Source organism: Hoplias malabaricus, chromosome 7, assembly GCF_029633855.1.
Source record: "Hoplias malabaricus isolate fHopMal1 chromosome 7, fHopMal1.hap1, whole genome shotgun sequence".
NCBI classification, from domain to species: Eukaryota; Metazoa; Chordata; class Actinopteri; order Characiformes; family Erythrinidae; genus Hoplias; species Hoplias malabaricus.
In genome coordinates, this window is record NC_089806.1 from 31,723,124 (window position 1) to 31,738,808 (window position 15,685).

A 15,685-nucleotide genomic window follows, 5' to 3' on the forward strand; every position below is an offset into this window, starting at 1 on the left:
CAAAGGATGTATTTACAAGTGGAAATACAGGGAGGTATGCTGTAGAAGCCTAAATGAAATGCTTCTCTGAAGGAACATAAGCTGTACCTGAAAATAGTCTGACATTGTTTTGCTGTGAATCTGCAATGTGACAAGCAGATTTTCAGGGGTTTGGAAGCTGCCAGGGACGTGGGTAGCCCACACCAGCAGAGACAGGTGGTCTCACCTGCAGTTCACCCGTTACGCCATGGAACAAAGTCCACCGCTTTCCTGGCTGCTCTCTCTCTCGCTCTCCTTTTCATGGAGTCATACACAGTCCTCCTCCCTCTCCATATACTCCAAATCCGACTCATCTTTCATGGAAAACTGCTCTTTCATGGCCTCTCACCTAAGCAAGAGCCAAGAAGCCTCGCCCAGTGACTCGACCTCATCCAGATAAAAGCCTGTTTTTCATTCTTCTTTTCATCAGAAAAATAGCAGCATCCTTCCCCGTCCTCTCATCGCCTCCCTCTCCCTCTGTCTCTCCATAGTCTCAGCTGACCTGAGGCTTGTGCTAGTGTCAGTGGGCCATCTGTGGTAGGTGCCCTGGGGCTCCAATGGCAGAGCGCCACATGCCTGCCTGCCTGCCCACTTCCTGAGCTCAGCCCACACACTGGGCCTGGCCACTGTACTTGCTCCATAAACACACACACACACACACTGACACATATAGAATGCCATGAATTCAGATCATATATACTGTATTCTGTCATAATGGCTATTAAACAGCTATTTTAAGAAGGTTATACTTTTTTAGCATCAGCAATATAAGAATATAAGAATATTACAATAAACACCTATATATAATATTTAGTGTGTAACGACAGTCTACATTCTACATTCAATCTACATTCTTGACCCACACTACAGGATAATCAGGCCGGTTCTGAGGCTGATTTGCTCCTCCTGACAACTGCAAAATATTTCCTGATTTTACGGCGATCATAAATGATCATCTTCCCAGACAGACCGCTAGTGTGTGGAGTCCATTATTCAAACTTTACACCTTCAATCCTCAGCCAGTGCAGTCAGGCCCAACCCAACTGTGAAATGTAAATATTGTAAAAATGTTCAATACAGTGCTGGGCGATTTTCACAATGAATTTGGTTAATTCAAAATTAAGTTTTCATGCGATGTTCAACATGTAACAATCAAGATTTTACATACTGTATGTTTTAATTAAAAAATCCATAAATGCTATTCAAATTTTCATACATCATAAAAAAAATTTATCTTAAATGGAAAAACGTCGCCTACCACAGTCCTACACACTCGTCATATACAGTAAAAGTATTTTAAGGAGACCGGCAGCATTTTGCTGAAATTTTTATTAGCCCTTTGAAACTGGGCGTGTTGCCTGCGCGATGCAAAATTTATTTATTTTTATCACCTGTTTGCTTGTCATTAAAGTGAACTAGAGAATCTTTTTTCCCCAAACTAGAGAAATTGGGCTTTCCATCAAGAACTGATTTGTAATTATTGTAATTAATTAGTTATTATTATTTGTATGATTTGTAATAGTTCAGTACGTTTTGGACGCCGACTCTCAGGTTTGAAGCGTTACATCATAAACCAATGAGAGCAAAGTAATGGTTATTGTTTCACAGCCATCCGACATATTCGTTTAAATCTAGTGTGCGAGAAACTCCACCTCCGTTTCTAACTTCGTTTACAAGGAACTCCCGCAAGGTTTTGAGAACTGGAGCTCACTGTCATGCATTAGCAATCTGAAAGTGTGTGCTATTTCAATCAGGTGTTTCAATTGTGTTGTGTGGACTAACAACGAGCAAGCTCAGAAAAATCTGTGGAGCGTCTTATGTTTCCATCATTGATTAAAAATTTTAAAATACTTTAGTGTAGGTCAGGCATAAACGACCATATCTAGGATTCATACAAAGTGTATGAAGTTTAAGATGTAGTTCACCCTTTATACATGTAACGTTATGGTGTACAGCCATTTTGAAAAATCAACCTTAAACAGTATAAAAAAAAATGTACCTTAACCCTAACCCTAAAAACTTACCCTAACAGTAAGGTCCAAAAGTTCAGAATAGAACTAAAATAACCTTCTCCCACAAGACTTTACAATGCTGTTTCTGTACATCTTTTCTGTGTGTAAGGCTGTGACGGTGTGTTTGAGCAGTGTGAATAACACCTGGGTCAGCTTCGGAAACACCTTTTGTAGGAGAACATGAAAAAAAAGAATAACCTAAACAATGTGACATGGATTTACATCTTCAGTTTAAGGATCTTCAGTTTGAGTACAGATACTCAACATAATATATTACTCTAGTAAATAAGAAGTCCTCGATATAGATCTCCACTTCAGTAAAAGTACAAAAGTATTTACCTTCAAACATACTTAAGTATCGAAACTAAAAGTACTGTGATGTATTATGGCTCTAATGTCCAATTTTGAAGCTGTAATTTTAATGGTAAAAACATTACATAGAGTTATTTTAAGCTGCCTGTTTTGTTTTCATAACTAGACCTATTATTTGAGCTATTTCTGCAATACTGAGCCATCTATTTCTTAAACACGTTTTTCATTTTTTCTGACTTTTGGCCTGACTCAGTTTTGCATTTTGGATTTGCCTTTTTCACTTGTTTATCTCACTGTACTAATTTTCAGATATTGAAATATTTCTGGTTTGGACCTTGCTTCAAGTATTGGGTTAATTTACATTGTAAATTGTTAAACCATGGTAAATAAACCTGCAACTGATTCTCACCCTAGGTTTGGAGTGACTAACAGCATCTACAGATCCGGAAGCCATGTAATATGAATAAATAGTGTTCACTTCAAAACGGTTCTAAGAACTGAAACAAGTTATTACTTACAGTCTGAAATATGCACTATTAAAATAAAATGTCTGACTTTGTTATTACTTGGTTTTAAGTGGAGAAATTTGAGGTTTGTTTGTTATAGCGCTCCGACTGTATACGTTCATCTCATGGCAACGTTGTGCCGGGATATTTAAACATGTTATGATTTTACCAACACATAACCCAAAAATGAACAGCAGATTTTCAAAATGTAGTGAAATAAAAAGTAAGGTATTTGACTTTTTGAAATGCAGTGAAGTTAAAGTAAATGTCACCCAAAATGGAAATATTTTAGTAAAGTACAGTAATGAATTACATTTATTTGTTACTGTCCAACACTGGAGCCCAGTGTCCTGCCCACTCCAGCTTGCCTCCTGTTTACACAGGAACTCTTTTCCACTCATTGTTTCCTGCACTACACCCAAGAAGGTTCTGCACACGTTCATCCACAGCTGAACCCAAGCTCCACTTCCACTGGGACAATTCATAATCTCTCATCCCTGTCCATCCTATCTCTCCTTGTGTCTCTGCTACCTGTAGTGAGGGAGGATGAAGCCGGTGCTCATTGCCTGCCGGACGGTGACCAGCCGTTTCAGCCCTCTGTCCAGCTTCAGAGCTGGCACCATCCAGCACTCAACAGAAGGCAGGGACGGCTTAGCCCAGCAAGAGCCTGGGCTGCGGACACACTGTCTGACCGAGAGGGAGAGGAGGGGGGGCTGTCAGGGTCTGTCCAAGCCACCACACACCTCCACAGTACTCTGGCACTATATTCTGTGGCATTTGCGTCACAAGCCCCTGTTACCATAATTCTCAATGAAAGCTTATTTGCCAATTACAAAATAAATCTGCTGGTATATTATATATATATATATATATATAATATTGGAAATTATATTATATATGGAAAAAAAATGTGTGTGTGTGTGTATATATATATACACACACACACATTTTTTTTTTCCATGAACATGGTGTCCCTAACCTTACTGACCCTTAGAATTCACTGCTATTACACCTGCTATTGATAACCACCTTGTGTTTAATTTATCATGTAATGACACATAAGAAATCATGTCCTGTTTCATTAATGCTATGGAAGGTGATTTGTCTTAAAAACATTTTGTGTAATATTTCTCGAAATACCCTTAACATCCTGATAGCTAGTAAGCTTAAAGATCTGATGACATCACAAAGGACATTTGTTGTGTATATAAGCCAAAAAATACCAAAACTGTAAATATTTGATCCAATCATTTCTTACGTGCCAAAGATCAATTCCGATTAACTGACAAAATCCACGCCCTGATGTACATATTTAATAGCATTATTGTGCGCTGAAAAATGGTAGAGAAACAGACTAACGCAGGCTGAGAGAGTGCTGTGTGTTTCTGTCTCAAACATAAAAGTGTGACCTCATACTTAACAAAACGCGGTCCGTATCGGTCCAAAATGGAACGCACATTTTAGTGTCTAAACACAGGACAATTCTGTAATTTACAGGACGACTGGCTACACTATGCGCGCGGATTCTGTCAAGGATTTCTTTCCAAACCCTCTCACACTGGCTGGTTTCTACAAAATCACCTACCGCTTTAAGTTTAACAGAAATACTTCTCAACACTTAAGGGTTAGAAACTGCCATCAATCCATACACAGTTCATGACAATTAACATGAGTAATGTTTTCTATCAAGTACAGCTGACAAACGCAATATGAACATTATTCATCTATCTGCGCATCTGTGTATCATAATGACAGCCTTCATGGGGGGAGGGAAAAAAAGCTCCTAGTTTCTTGTTCTTTAGAATAAAAATGTGCTTGTCAGTTGTGACCAAAATAACAGGCACATTCTGGGGGGACCATCTGCCTAAAGTGAGTGCAAAAGCCATGATGGCACTGTTCAAGTGATTCATGTACTCATCATGCATCCAAGAACACAGCAGAAGTAAGAGCAAGACAGACCTGGTGAGTATAATTGTTAAACCATGGGATCAAACCATAAGTTAATCGTGTGTGTGACCCTATACAAAGAACAATGCAGCATCTGTTTAGAGGTCCTCTTGTGCATTATGCAACTAGTTAGCAAAGAAACATGTCTATTGTTCCATGTTCCATAAGATAACTACAGTTAACATAACCTTAAGTCAGTGGATTTAAAAAGTCCTTCAGTAATTCAGAATATTGTCTGAACAAAATCAAAGCAACAGGACTTTAAATACAAAGCTTCATCTGTTCAGGACCAGACCACAGGTCTTGCAGCTTAGTCATACTTCTCTTTACTGGCTGGTAAGCAGAATCAAGGACACAGTGTCATTGATGCAAAGCAAAATAGCAGCACATTGTGTGTCGGTTCTTAAATGTGAGTGAGTATATGAAGTATAGCACCCCTTGGGGTGCAATTCCTTACCATGACTGAGTGAACAATGAATGGTATGCATGCAGCTATGTATGCGATTGTAGTGAGTAAGGTCTTTCCATGGGTTGCTTTGCTTTTAATTGTTGACCTGGGGTCAGGTTTGATTCTGTCCATATTAGTGTTAACTATAGTTAGTTGTGGGATCTGCACATACATAGCATTGTTCCAATTGACGTCTCTCACACAGCCTATAGATTAAAGTGTTTAAGCAAGGTGATATTCACTGGCTCTCATGTTTAAAGGAAATGTCTTTTTACTATTATATTTGTCCTATTGGCCTTTAGAGGGTTTACACTTTGACAGTGAAAGAGTGAGACAAGATCAGTTCCTATAATCTGAACTTCAATTTGAATCCTTTTCTAAGAAATTAATCTAACAAAAAAACAAGTAACAAACCTAGCCCGAAATAACATACATTCACAATATGTGCTGTGGTGGTATGACCTGTGTATATAACGAATGACTGCCTGTTTCTAGATGTTAATTTTTATGTCAAGTGATTCAATGAAAACAACTCATTTTAATGCACAGGTGGTTTCAAACCAATATATTAGATCCTCTAGGTTTCGATACCAGTATCAGTTTCAGAAGAGACAAGGCAAAATCTCTAATTAAAAGCGTTACATGCACATTTCAATTTCCACTATCGAAATTCACATAGCTTTGTTCACTGTAAGGCTAGATAGTGAGCTTTCACATCTCCTGAGAAAAGTCCAGTGAGTCAACAAATGGTGCAATCTCTTGTTGCAAAAAACCCTGGGCCAAACTGCTGAAAGTGTGTGTGTGTGTGTATGTATATATGTGTGTGTGTGAAGGAGGAGGAAAAATTTGTCAAATCCACCTTTACTTGGAAAGAGATGAATGTCAACTAATATTTAGGATGGATTATTGGCTGGAACACATGCCCTTGTGGTACACATAAAAGATTAGTTCAATGAAAAAAAAATATCTAATTTACACAATTTTCCACAACATGATATACTGTAAATATATAAGTGAGTAGGATATAGTTATAACAAGACTACTCCTTACTTATGATATGGATGCAGTTAAAGATATGTTTTGTGACTTTGTGGGTGACTACTTTCAATGTTTGTTAGCAACATTAGCATAAAAGCTCCACTTCTTTAAAAAAAAACAAAAAAAAAAACCTTTGAATCCAAACATGTTTTGTCTGACTGACTGGATTTACTTTAGTAGAATTGTGTGTACATTATTTTTTATTTATTATATTTTTTTAACTACTACTGAAGTTCAATTATTATTTTGGACAAAAACAGAAGTAGGATTAGCAAAGAAAAAAAGCACACCCACTATATTTGTCTGAGAAATACTCGAAATTAAAGTAACAAAGTTGCAAATCACATGCAGGGGGTCGTTCTGGGAATAGATGTAGCCCAATTAATGTTCCTAAACACATACAAACACACATGCACGCACACTCACTGTACAACAAGCCTTTGGGCCTAATCAAATAATAGCAACCAGAAAAACAAGCAGCACCCCAAAACCTGTGTACAATTACTTCTTGTCCAAATGCCAACACAGAAATTGATGAAGGGAATGGGGGTGTATTGACTTGAAATAGATGTGGGTCCATTGTAATCTTGTAAGTGCGGCAGTGGCTGTGCTACAGGGCTCCTGCTTTCTGCTTTTCATTACTTCTCCCCTTCCCAGGCACACCGATCTACTCCTACTTGGGTGGGTAATTGTGTTCTTCCTTGCTGCCAGGTCTGTGGATCACCTGGAGTAAGAGGTCAGCATACTGCAGTTGCCTAGGCAAGCTTGCATTTCGACATATTAGAACCATACCCAAGTAAAGGAAGCACAGTAATCAGGACAAAACAAGTAACACACTAAAATGGGCTTCATACAAATGCTACACATGCCAAATCTTTCTCATATTCATAATTGTGGATTTGATCCCCACTTTCAAGCTCTTCCAAACATAAGCTTCCCTTACCTTGATCCGAGATGCTTCTAAGTTAGCAGCGACACAAAGATTATGAAGTGTCTAAGAATTTGTGAATGGAAAAAGACTTCAGTGTGCTTGGCAGAGGAGGCAGCCTCATTCCAGAGTTATCAGCTATGGAGGACTGACTCCTCTGTGCAGGCAGATAGGAGACGGAGAAGAAGGGAGCAAGGAAACAACTGATCTGCTGCGGGCTTGTCTCAAGGTCACTATAATCTCAGTGCCAGGGTTGCCCCATGCTCATGAAAGACAGAGTATGGGTTAAAAAAAATCATGAGTTTTAATCATATACACATAAAAATAAATCTCAGAAAATCTCAGAAATTCTATGCACTGACAGTCAAACTGGTGGGCTCTATCTGCTGGGATTACCAAAGCAAGACAGTACTTGGTGTTTCCCCGTGTTGTCAGCTACAAGACCCTTTCCTCATGTAACAAATCCAGGTTAACAATGGCACGTCTAGTGGAAGGAAAGGTTAGCACAGTAGAGGACTATTTTTATAGCAAGAGTTCCAATCTCTAATCCTGGAGACACTATTCTTTATGTCATAGTATTCCTTGCTATAAAAACTGAGATCCAACTCGTCAGGTATGAAGAGTCTAAGGAATCCACCACAACTGCAGCTGCATGGCACATGTGCAGCACAAGAGAAAAAGCAACAAGGAAAAACAAAATGTACAAAACTGACCTCATGTAAACCGTGAAGTGAGCGGAGACTTGAGCTGGGAGTACAGCACACAAGCCATGTGAGGAGACAGAGAGTCGAGACTATGCTGTCTCTGACAGCCTACTGCAGCCGAGCCCTGCCCGCAAACCGCTTGCTACAGCTCCCTGCCTTTCAGAAACTGCACCCTCCACTGCCGCTGATCCTTGTCTGCCCTTCCCTGTCTGTAATACCATTCTGTCAGCTATTAAACACATGGATAGAGATGGTACCTCTCCCAGCAATTCCTCACAGACACTCAGAGAGGGAAGCAGAAGGAGGGTGAAGAAATGAGGAAAAAAACAGATTTGCCAACAGACCTGGCTTTACAAGCTTCACGGTCATCCGCTGCATTCCTCCGGGCTGAAACACCCCTCATCCATTTTTCTAGGAGGTCGAGAATTCAAGTGCCAAAACGGCCATCAATCAGAAGCCACTCACTGATAGAGCGTATACTAGGAGACCTACTGATGTAAGCTAGTCACCAGAGAAAATACCCAGTCGTGACGCATATCCAGGAACAAAAATAGCACTGGGGCCCCTAGAGGGATTATACAACAGACCACATTTAGAGGCACTTTCAGCAGCCCGGCTGTCTGCTCTGCTTGCCTGCCTCTTGCTGGCTGCTCCCAGGGCTTTCTCACAAACGAGGTTTACATTTTCCAAAGCAAGACACGACCGCAAATAGAAGGGTCAAGAAAAAGGCAGCATTTAGGGAATGAAACACAGGCTGAGACTGTCTTCCCTGTGCACAAGAATACATGTGTTTAACAACACACTGCCTTATCAGAACACACTCTGACCGCTGTCTAGCTTCAGCGTCTTTGACCCGGGGATTGTCCACGGAGTGCCGAGCAGGGCATAACAACACGGCAACCCCTCCCCTTCCTGCCCCCCCCCCTCTAGGAGAGCTATAAATAGCTCACCAGGCTAATTCTTGTGAAATCCCTTTACAGATGCATCTTCTTCGTTCTATTCCTGGCTGACTGGACACTGATATGATTGGTTGTGGATCACCTAGTATGCAACTGGAATAGATCACTCCATTATAAAAATACATATAAAAAATAAAATAAAATAAAATAGAAAAAATAACAGAAACAGCAAACCAATATGGACAACATTCACAAGAAGTGGAAGAGACTTTCTAGACATGACTTCACAACGCAGGACATTTATTCAGCTTATGCTATTTAACTCATCTGAGCGCGTTGTTATGGGGGTAGCCAATCAATTTTACAGAACATCAAATGTATTGTAATTTTTGGTACAAAACCTTGCATAGGAAAAACATAGGTTGCATAGTGTTTCTGATAAAAGTCAAAGGTTTTTCATTCTCTTTTAAGGTAAGACAACATGTGTATGTATCTTCATCTTGTGCACACTTGGAGTGTGCAGATCTACTCTTCCCAGACCTCATAAGATAGGTAAGCTGCTCCAAAACTGGTGCCAAGCCAAAAGCACTAGGCTTTTCAAGCACTAGCCTGATCAGCTTCCTGAAACCTCTGGAGCGGTTAGCATGCAGCCCTTCTCACAAAATCCAATTTGCACAACTAAATATACTTGACATTTGTTGACCTCCAGGGGAGGGCTCTTAGGGTACTGTGGGATGTTGTGATTCCATGTAGAATCTCCCACATGGAGAACCAGGAAAAATTTGAAAGAAAAATGCCCACAAAGGACTGAGACCTGATACTCTAGAGCTCACATTCACTGTCTAAACAAGCCTTACTGTAAACAACACCCTCAGGGAAGAGGGTGCTACAAATAAGCATGTGATCCCTGCAGAGCAACCTCATGCTATTATGGTATATGCTACAGAAAGAAGGCCTTAGAAACAAGATCCTTTGGAAAGAAGGAAACCATTTACCAGTGTATTACTGCTGTGTTTAGAGGGTTCTGTTTCAAGGACAAAAAGGTGTGTCATGAAGGAGTTCATCAACAGGTCTCTGCAGTAACAGCAATGCTACTTTCAGAGGAATGATGTTGAGGAAAAGGTTAAGATATTTCAACCCCAGAAATACTCATTCTCTATCAGCCTTCTCTCAATGTGGATTCTTACATATGTTGACTCAGTGTATGAACACATGAATTTCTGATGCATTCACAGCATTAAAATCTGCCCTAGCCCTAACTCTCATCCTAATGTTCAAAATAATTAACTAGATTAAGTGATTCTAACTTAAAATATTTTCAGAATTTACACACAATTTAACAAATCAATTATCTTCAACAAGTTTTACTTTTGGATTTTGTGAAACTGTAAAATTTTGATTTAGCAGTGTCCTGTTTATGGTTTTAAAATAGCTGTACATGACAGATTTGACTAAAAGTAATTGGTATGTGTTTGTGCAACATGACGCCTGAAGTCATAGAACCAGTGCGTGGAAATTTTCAACAAACATTGTGCATGATTTTGGGTCAGCTGCATGTTTAAATTATGGTTAGAAAGAACTCTTGCTCAAAACGTTTAGACAACATTAAATATTTGGTTAACAAAATAATTAAAACTGATTCTATATTAGTACTTAATTGTATGAGTAACAGAAATCTATATGTTTTTAGTTGTATCAAGCATTAATTGAAGTAGTAGGCACTCAAAGTAAATTGGCGGCACAGTGGTGCAACAGGTAGTGTCACTGTCACACATCTCCAGGGTCCTGGAGGTTGTGGGTTCAAGCCCTGCTTCACATCGTCTGTGAGGAGTTTGGTGTGTTCTCCCTGTGTCTGCATGGGTTTCCTCCAGGTGCTCCAGTTTCATCGCACAGTCCAAAAAACATGTTGGTATGTGTATTTCCTGTTTAAAAATGTCTACAGGTGTGAGTAAATGTGTGAAGGACTGGCTCCCCTTCAGGGTGAGTTCCCACTTGCACCCTATGATTCTAGTTCTGAACCCACCACAACCCTGAACTGGATAAGCAGTTACAAACAATGAATGAATGAGTTAATTAATGAAATGTCATGAATACCTAGGGTGTTTCTGTTTGTTGTATATGTACCCTTTAAAAATATTGGCTATATTACTTTAAAAGCTGACTAACAGAACTTTAGCAGAGACACACAGAGTACAGTTCCACTGATCCACAGTCCAATATTGGCTAGGTTTATAACACTCTAGGCTATGCTTGGCACTGAGCAAACTGATCTTAGACTTAGGTTTGGCTTCTTCTGAATATTCCATTGTATAGGTTAGAGCTCTTATACAGAGATTATACCAGCAATGTAGGCAGAGGGTACCTTAAAAAGTAAAATGAATAGTTAGAACACTTAGAATGAATAGTTTATACCAATGTGTACACCTTATATTACAAACCGGATTCCAAAAGTTGGGACACTAAACACATTGTGAATAAAAACTGAATGCAATGATTTGGAGGTGCCAACATCTAATATTTTCAGAACAGAACACAAATCACAAAGAAAAATATATTGTTTCAAAATTTCATGGCGTCAACAAATCCCAAAAAAGTTGGGACAAGGCCATTTTTTACCACTGTGTGGCATCCCCCCTTCTTCTTACAACACTTAACAGACGTCTGGGGACAGAGGAGACGAGTTTCTCAAGTTTAGAAATAGGAATGCTCTCCCATACATGTCTAATACACTGACACTCTGAGAAGCTCTTTTTATACCCAATCATGTTGTCAATTGACCTAATTAGTGTTAATTGGTCTTCCAGCTGTTCATTATATGCTCAATTTCCTTTTTCCAGCCACTTATTGCTACTTGTCCCAACTTTTTTGGGATTCGTTGACACTGTGAAATTTTGAATCAGCATATTTTTCCTTTAAAATGTTACATTTACTCAGATTAAACTTTTGATCTGTCATCTATGTTCTATTACGAATAAAATATTGACATTTGCCAGCTCCACATCAATGCATTCAGTTTTTATTCACAATTTGTTTAGTGTCCCAACTTTTTTGGAATCCAGTTTGTAAGAACTACTACCTTTAATTCATATTTCCTTTTTAAAAAAGAAAATTAGTGTATTTCGGACTCTGAACTCTGGACCCACCGCGACCCTGAACTGGATATGCGGTTACAGACAATGAATGAATTAATTAATTAGTGTGTGGTTTTTAGATCTTTATTTCTTTTCCCTGTGTAAACATGAGGCCCAGCATAAAGCAAAAAAACATTATACATGTATCAATCTACATCTTCTATAGTAAAAAATGGCTTAATAGAATAATTCAGTACAGAAATATCCTTATTGATCACACTATAAGAGCACCATCAACTCTAAATGGAAAGAGTTCTGAGAGCTGCTCTTTTGTCCTCAACATACTCCATGAATCAATTATTCATCTGCTAACAGTGGCCCCATGGAAACACATGCAAACTCACCCCGATGAAGCCAGGAAGCAATGCATAATAGCAAATTTAGAGTACTTTGAAGCTTAGCAGGGGTCATATGATTAATATTTCATTGCCATGCAAATATGTGATTGCACTAGGTCTAAAAAAGATTTTCTATGGTTTGTCAAGTGTTTCCCCTCCATGTGGCATAACACTGCATCTATCATTTACAATCTAAAACCCAGCCTGAGTTAGTCAGACTGAGATATAACAAAGTGCTTCTATGGTAAAAGCAACAGGGTATTAGCGTGCCTATAAGGTGTAGACTGGTACTTTAGCTAGCAATAGACCCACAGTTCTTTGATTTGAAGCATGTCTCTCATTCTGTTGTACATAATCACAAGTGTATATAGCAAGACTCAACAATGAGTCAGAGAAAGCAACATGTAGACAGGGCTTCTTTTTGGCATGGTTGTAGAGTAAACAAATTGCCACTGTCCAAAGCAAAAAAGATTTAACTCTGAAATATTCACACAATGTGTAGGACAGCTGCTGTGTTCAAATGATGTGAATTAAAAATCAGCAAAAATGGAGATAAATGTTTTTCTTTGGACAGCAAAAAAATAAATAAGAATCAGGGTACTACTCAGGGCTTGACTATCTATCTATATGTCAGTCTATCTATCTATCTATCTATCTAGGACATTTCAAACCAATGTACAACAGTTAAATAGAAAAAGAATACAATATGGAACCTTGCATCCAATTTCCACTTTGATTACATAATCCAGGACCAGAAACTGGATTTAAAATTCAGATTGAAGACATCTAGGTTATGTTTAAAAACATTTGACATAAACCTCTGCTAAATCACTTTTAGCATATAAAAAAAAAAAAAAAAAAAAGCCTGAGACACACTTATGACGTTTTTTGTCATTGTCAGTTAGCAAGAGCTCTTTTATAACTGTGCCTTTAAGGCTGATGTATGTAGATGACCTCTGCTGTCATTGGCTCCTGCTTATTGTGCTCCTTTCCAACATTAAGGCTGAGTTGAGACCCCATACAACTTCAGCAAAAAGTATGCGAAATAGGCATACACTGAATGTACAGGTTAGTATTGGTTTGTGGTATCAAATTGCATTAGTATTGCCATTTATTTTCCATATATTTTTCCGTTTGGCCTGGGGAAATATGAATGGTCCTTTCTAAATCTTTAACATCATTACAGAGATCTTACCAGATCATATATTTTCACTTCTTTCTGATTGCTAAACACGAATCTAGCTAGCTAACCGCTAGTCCCACAGACAGGACTTTTCTGCTAAAGAAAGTGGTGGGAATAATCACATCTCCACACATTCCCAATTCCAAATAGACATACTTAGCGCTGTTGTGTTTACAAGCTGGTTTTATGTAGAAAGAAGCATTTTTTTAATGTACTTGGTAATATCCATTGGTGTGTAGCATTCTCAACACTTTGGCAGACAGTCAGAGCTCTGTGTCAAAAGGACAGGAAGACCCACTAAGCCAGATTTCCATGCTGACTGATGACTTTAATGGCCGAGGTGCGAGTTTGGGCCTATGCCAGGCCCCGAGTGCTCCTCTCTTGGCACAAATGACACCAGGGAAATAAAGGATCCTTCATTCCAGCCTCCACCTCTACCTCACCACCTCCCCCTACAGTCTCTAGCGTCTCTATTGCTTACCTCACCAAACCTCCAGCTGGGATTTGCCATTTTTTCCCCTTTGCTTAGCACTTTCACTGCTAATGATAAATCAACAGCAGCTAGCCACCTCTCCTTCATTGTCATCGTCCTGTTTTTATTTTAGGCTTGTTATTCCGATCTCAAATTTCACGAGGCTGTTCAGACATTTGCATTTAGCAGACGCTCTTATACAGAGCAACTCACAATAGTGTTTAGCATGCAGTCAGAATTTGTATCCTAATTAGAACAAATATGTTAGGGTGTTAGCATAGTCAGACCTGGTGTTAGCATTATCCCTAGATGATAGAATCATATTTGGGCAGCAAGTACAAGTGTGAACAGGGTACAATATGTCTCACATAATGTGACACGCTGTAATCTGATCACTTAAACAACCTTTGGAGGTGCTTTGGGAAACTTATCAAATCTGTAGTGTGAATGGTAATGTGACCCTGTGCATTCTCAACAGCCAGGAATAAATTCCCATATCAACTCATTGCCCCAGTTTCTTTCAGTGTTTCCTCTCCCGTACATTCATATGTTCCAGTGGACCATGTGAGCTAAAAGTTTGTAACAGGCTGAAGTGGAACATGAGCAAGGATTCACAGGAAATGTCTGTTTGAAAACAAATGCAGCAGAAGAGTGTCATATATGCGCAGCATTTCCTTCACTTGATATAATGAAGAAATCTGATCAAAGTGGTCACTCCATAAGCATTCATAATGCCAGGTATGTCCTGCTATGCTATTTTGACAGTCCCTTGTAATCAGATTTCCCAAGATTCATGTTACCAGGTGTAAACAGAGGCTACAACTGTATGAGAACAATTTCCGTCCTTGTTCTACACACTAGTGATGATTTGACGTGATGTCATTACCATGACAATAACTGCTACCTGCAGTTAGGTGATTAAAATGCTGATAAACATACTAGCTCAGGCTCGAGGCCTTGGTTGCACGTACACTCATGTATTTAGCCAAGGATGAAATGGATCCTTTCAGTGGGGCAACCCTTTTTTTAAAAAGAGGATTAAAGAGGAGAACAGAGCAGTTTAATCTTTTTGTTCTCTGGGGCGTCTTTTTTTTCTTTTTTCTTTCAGCAGCTCACCTCAGGTCAAGGTTTGGACGCAAAATGAGCGTCCAAAGTGCGGATCAAGGGATTTAGCCAAGGTCAAATGCTAATCCAAATATGACACTGCAGTCTTTTCCACACTTTGCTTCTCACTGATGGGCTCTGATGCTAATAGACCCATCCGTTCTCATAGCAAACAGACTTGATGTTAATTGGGGCCTTTTAATCCCCCTCCACTACATCTTTACTGCATCAATATTTAATCTTAAGTATTGCTGGAAGTATTATATTCCCTCTGTGGTGCATAAGGAAAGAAGGAAGGGGAAGGGAAAAGGGGGAGGGGGAAAAAATTCAGATATCTTTATCAAAGTGGTTTCGTATTAATACTGAATAATTAAACATTTCTGGGTAATGAAGGGCTTGCATCATGATACTGCTGGAAATGTATTCTTTTGAACCTATTTGGGGAGCTATTATGAAAAAGATGTATGCCCCCCATATTCCTTTCCCAAGCTGACAGCCTGGAAGTTGAAAGAAATTCCATGCACTGGTGTCAGAATCAGGCAGAGCCAGAGGGTGCCAGAAGGTGCTCTGATCACCAAGGGAATGAAGGGCAGTCATATTTAAATCCAGACTCTGCTCTTTCTTGTGCTTTTTGTTGAGCATGTA

General features: G+C 39.2%; 1 protein-coding gene across 3 annotated transcripts in view; it reads right to left on the bottom strand.

The window, feature by feature from the left end:
- hivep2a (HIVEP zinc finger 2a) overlaps positions 1 to 15,685 on the bottom strand; it is a 125,303-nt gene that overhangs the window by 69,398 nt on the left and 40,220 nt on the right. The window contains exon 1 of one of the 3 annotated variants that reach the window (XM_066676423.1): positions 8,258 to 8,407. The exons of the other annotated variants lie outside the window; for them this stretch is intronic. The gene's annotated coding sequence lies outside the window, so the exon portion shown is untranslated. Of the gene's footprint in view, positions 1 to 8,257; positions 8,408 to 15,685 lie in introns of those variants that run through there. 3 annotated transcript variants of the gene reach the window in all.